The 4,571-nt window shown below is 34.8% G+C and overlaps 1 non-coding gene across 1 annotated transcript; it reads right to left on the bottom strand.

Annotated features, from left to right (window-relative positions):
* Positions 1 to 2,483: 2,483 nt before the first annotated feature.
* LOC123596610 lies at positions 2,484 to 2,589 on the bottom strand. Its single transcript, XR_006711770.1, has one exon. It is a non-coding gene; the product is annotated as a U6 spliceosomal RNA (small nuclear RNA).
* Positions 2,590 to 4,571: the final 1,982 nt, after the last annotated feature.

The raw sequence follows: 4,571 nt of genomic DNA, 5'->3' as shown, positions 1-4,571 counted from the left end.
TTTAAATTTATTTTTCCATATGGTGAAAGCAAGTGATCCAGTTTTATTCTTTTGCATGTAACTGTCCAGTTTTCCTAACACCATTTTTGAAGAGACTGTATTTTTCCCACTGCATGTTCTCATCTCCTTTGTTGAAGATTAATTGACCATATAATTTTGGGTTTATTTCTGGGTCCTCTTTTTTCTGTTACACTGATCTATTTTTGTGCCAGTACCATACTGTTTTGATTACTACAGCTTCATATTTGGAAATCAGGGATTGTAATACTTCCAGTTTTGTTCTTTTTTCAAGATTGCTTTGGCCATTCAGAGCCTTTGGGGTCACATACAAATTTTAGGATTGATTCTTCAGCTCTGTGAAAATTGATGTTGGTATTTTGGTAGGGATTGAATTATATATGCAGATTGCTTTAGGTTGTATGGACATTTTAACAATATTTGTTCTTCTAATCCATGAGCATGGAATATCTTCCCATTTGTTTGTGTCATCTTCAATTTCTTTGATTAGTGTGTTACAGTTTCAGAGTATAAGTCTTTCCCCTTCTTAGTTAAGTTTATTTCTAGGTATTTTATTCCTTTTTGGAAAATTGTAAATGGGATTTTTTTCTTAATTTCTCTTTCTGCTACTTCATTATTCATATATAAGAAGGCAACCCATTTTTGTGTATTGATTTCTTGCTATGAAACTTTGCTGAATTTTTTTTTAATGTTTATTTATTTTTGAGACAGAGAGAGACAGAGCATGAATGGGGGAAGGTCAGAGAGAGAGGGAGACACAGAATCCGAAGCAGGCTCCAGGCTCTGAGCTGTCAGCACAGAGCCCGACGTGGGGCTCGAACTCACGGACCGTGAGACCATGAGACCATGACCCAAGCCGAAGTCGGACGCTTAACCGACTAAGCCACCCAGGCGCCCCAACAACTTTGCTGAATTCATATATAAGTTCTGGTAGTATTTTGATGGAAGTTTTAGGGTTTTACTTGTGTAATATCATGTGATTCTGAAAATAGTGAAAGTTTTATTTCTTCCTTAACAATTTGGATGCCCTTTTATTTCTTTTTATTGTCTGATTGCTGTGGCTAGGAATTTCCGTGGTGTATTGAATAAACGTGATGAGAATGGACATCTTTGTTCTGCTCCTGCCCTTAGGGGAAAGGTTCTCAATTTTTCACCGATAATGTTATCTGTGGTTTTCAAATTTGGCCTTTATTATGTTGAAGTATGTTCCCTCTAAACCTACTTTGTTGAGAGTTGTTATCATGTATAGATGTTGTACATTGTCAAATGCATTTTCTGCATCTATAGAAATGATCATACTATTTTTATCCTTTCTCTTGTTGATGTTATACATCACATTGATTGATTTGTGAATATACCCTTGCATCCCAGGAATAAATCTCACTTGATTGTGGTAAATGATTTTTTTAATGTACTGTTGGATTCAGTTTGCTAATATTTTGTTGAGGATTTTTTCATCTGTGTTCAACAGAGATAGTGGCCTGTAGTTCTCTCTCTCTCTCTCTCTCTCTCTCTCACTCTCTTTCTCCCTCTCTCCCCCCACCCCCCCGTCTTTCTTTGTGTAGTGTCTTTATCTTGTTCTGGTAACAGGTTAATGCTGACCTCATAGAATGAATTTGGAAGTTTCCTTCCTCTCCTATTTTTTTGAAAAGTTTGAGAAGAATTATTATTAACTCTTCTTTAAATGTTTGGTGTAATTCACCTGTAAAGCTGTCTCCTCCTGGACTTCTGTTTCTTGGGAGTTTTTTTTTTTTTTTTCTTTTTCTTAAATTGATTCAATTACTGATTACTGATCATCAATCTGTTCAAATGTTCTATTTCTGACTCAGATTTGAAAGTTTATATGTTTCTAGGAATTTATCCATTTTTTTTTCTGGGTTGCCCAATTATTTTGACAATAATTTTTCATAATATTCTCTTATATTTCTTTGTATTTCCGTGGTATCAGTTGTTATCTCTCCTCTTTATTTTCTGAAATTGTTATTTGGGTCTCTCTCTGTCTCTCTCTCTCTCACTCCCTCTCACTCCCTCTCTCTCTTTCTTTATGGATTTGGCTAAAGGTTTATCAACTCATTTGATCTTATCAAAGAACCAGCTCCGGGTTTCATTGATCTGTTCTATTGTTTGCTTAGTTACTATTTTACTTAATTTTGCTCTAATCTTTATTATTTCCTTCCTTCTATTGGTCTAGGGGGTTCTTTGCTCTTCTTTTGCTAGCTCCTTTAGGCATAACGTTAGGATATTTATTTGAGATTTTTTTCTTGCTTCTTAAGGTAGGCCTGCATTGCTGTTATCTTCCCTCTCAGATCAAATTTTGCTGCATCTGAAAAATGTTGGACCATTGTATTTTCATTTTTATTCTTCATATATTTTTTAATTTTCTCTTTGATTTCTTTATTGACCCATTAACTATTTAGTAGCATGTTATTTAACCTCCAAATATACATTTTTCTTTCCAGATTTTTTCTTGTAGTTGATTTCTAATTTCACATTGTGTCATCACTCTTGTAGGGGTCATGCTAATCTCCTGTATTGTTCCAATTTTAGTATATATGCTGCTGAAATAAGCACACTAGTTTCATTGCATTGTGATTGGAACAGATGCATGGTATGACTTCAGTCTTTTTTAATTTGTTGAGGCCTGTTTTGTGACTTAATATGTATTCTATTCTGGAGAATGTTCCATGTGCACTTGAAAAATAATGTGTATTCTTCTGTTTTAGGCTGGAATTTTCTGAATATATTGTTAGATCCATCTGGTCCAATGTATCATTCAAAGCCACTGTTACCTTGTTTTTTAGGTCGTTATTTAAATTCCATTTAGTTAACATACAGTGTAATATTAGTTTCAGGTGTATGATATAGTGATTCAAACCTTCCATACAATACCCAGTTCTCTTCACAATAAGTGTACTCCTTAATCCCCATAACCTATTTGACCCATCTCCTTACTCTCCTCTCCTCTGGTAACCATCAGTTCTTTCTCTACAGTTAAAGATCTGTTTCTTGGTTTGCTTCTTTCTCTCCCTTTTTTTTCTTTTAGTTTATTTGTTTTGTTTCTTAAACTCCACATATAAGTGAAATCATATGATATTTGTCTTTCTCTGACTGACTTATTTCACTTAGCACAATACTCTATAACTCTATCCATGTCATAAATGGCAAAATTTCATGTTTTAAGGATGAATAATCTATTATATCCATCTCAGATCTTCTTTATCCTTTGCATCCTTTTATTTTGTGAATCCTTTGCCTAATTTTTATAGATATATTTATTTTACTGATTTTGTGCGTCCTACTTTTCTTACTCCTACTTGTGGTCTTTTCTTTGCACTCGAAAAATTCCCCTTAACATTTCTTGTAGGGATGGTTTAGTAGTCATTGATTGCTTTAACTTTGTCTGGGAAACTCTTTATCTCTCCTATTCTGAATGATAGCTTTGCTGGATAGAGTATTCTTGGCTGCAAGTTGGGTTTGTTTGTTTGTTTGTTTTCTTTCAGCACTTTGAATATATTTGCCACTCCCCTCTGGCCTGTAAAGTTTCTGCTGGAAAATTATCTGATAGCTTTATGGAATTTCCTCTGTATATATATTTTTTTCTTTTATCTTGCTGGTTTCAAAATTATCTTTATCATTACCTTTTGCATTTTAATTACTATATGTTTTGTGTGGACTTCCTTGGGTTGATTTTTTAGGGGCTCTCTGTATGTCCTGGATCTGAATTTCTACTTTCTTTTCCAGATTTGGGGAGTAACTATTATTTTTTCAAGTACATTTTTTTTTACCTCCTTTTCTCTCTTCTTCTCACATCCCTACAATGGGAATGTTATTACCCTTGATGATGTCAATGTTGTTCCCTACATCTATTATCATTTTTATTTTGTTTCTCTCTTTCCTCTCCAGCTTGGTTGCTTTCTATTATTCTGTCCCTCAGGTCACTGATATGTTCTTTTGCTTCCTTTAGTCTATTGTATATTTGATCTAGTGTATTTTTTATTTCTGTTATCGATTTCTTCATCTCTGGTTCCTTTTTTATGTTTCCTATCTTTGTTAAGGGCCTCACTGATGTTGTGCACTCTTTTCCCAACTCCAGGGAGTATCTTTATTACCATTACTTTCTATGTCAGGCATATTACATAGCTATATACTAGCTCTCTTGTCTTGATTTTGTCCTGTTCTTTCATTTAGGACATGTTTTTCTGTATCCTCATTTTGTCTAACTCTGTCTGTTTCTATTGTTAGGAAAATAACCTATATCTCCTGCTCTTGAAAGTAGTGGCCTTATGCAAAATAGGACCTGTAGTGCCCTGCAGTATGATTTCTCCTGTTCACCAGAACCTGGCACTTCAGGGGTATCTCTTGTGTGTTGCATGTGCCCTACTGTTATATCTGAGTTGTGTTTGCCTTCAGTCCATTAACCTAAAATGGCTTTCTTTACATATTGTGTGCAGGGTTTGTTCCCTGTGTTGTTAGTGGGCCAATCTGGGGCTTCCTTGGATTTGTGTTGAGAGAGACTGGGCATTTGCCAGAACTTCAGTAGCACCAAACTGTAG

Source organism: Leopardus geoffroyi, chromosome B1 (assembly GCF_018350155.1).
Source record: "Leopardus geoffroyi isolate Oge1 chromosome B1, O.geoffroyi_Oge1_pat1.0, whole genome shotgun sequence".
Lineage (NCBI taxonomy): Eukaryota > Metazoa > Chordata > Mammalia > Carnivora > Felidae > Leopardus > Leopardus geoffroyi.
The sequence above is the reverse complement of the archived record's forward strand: the minus strand, read 5'-3'. Positions and strand labels throughout refer to the sequence as shown.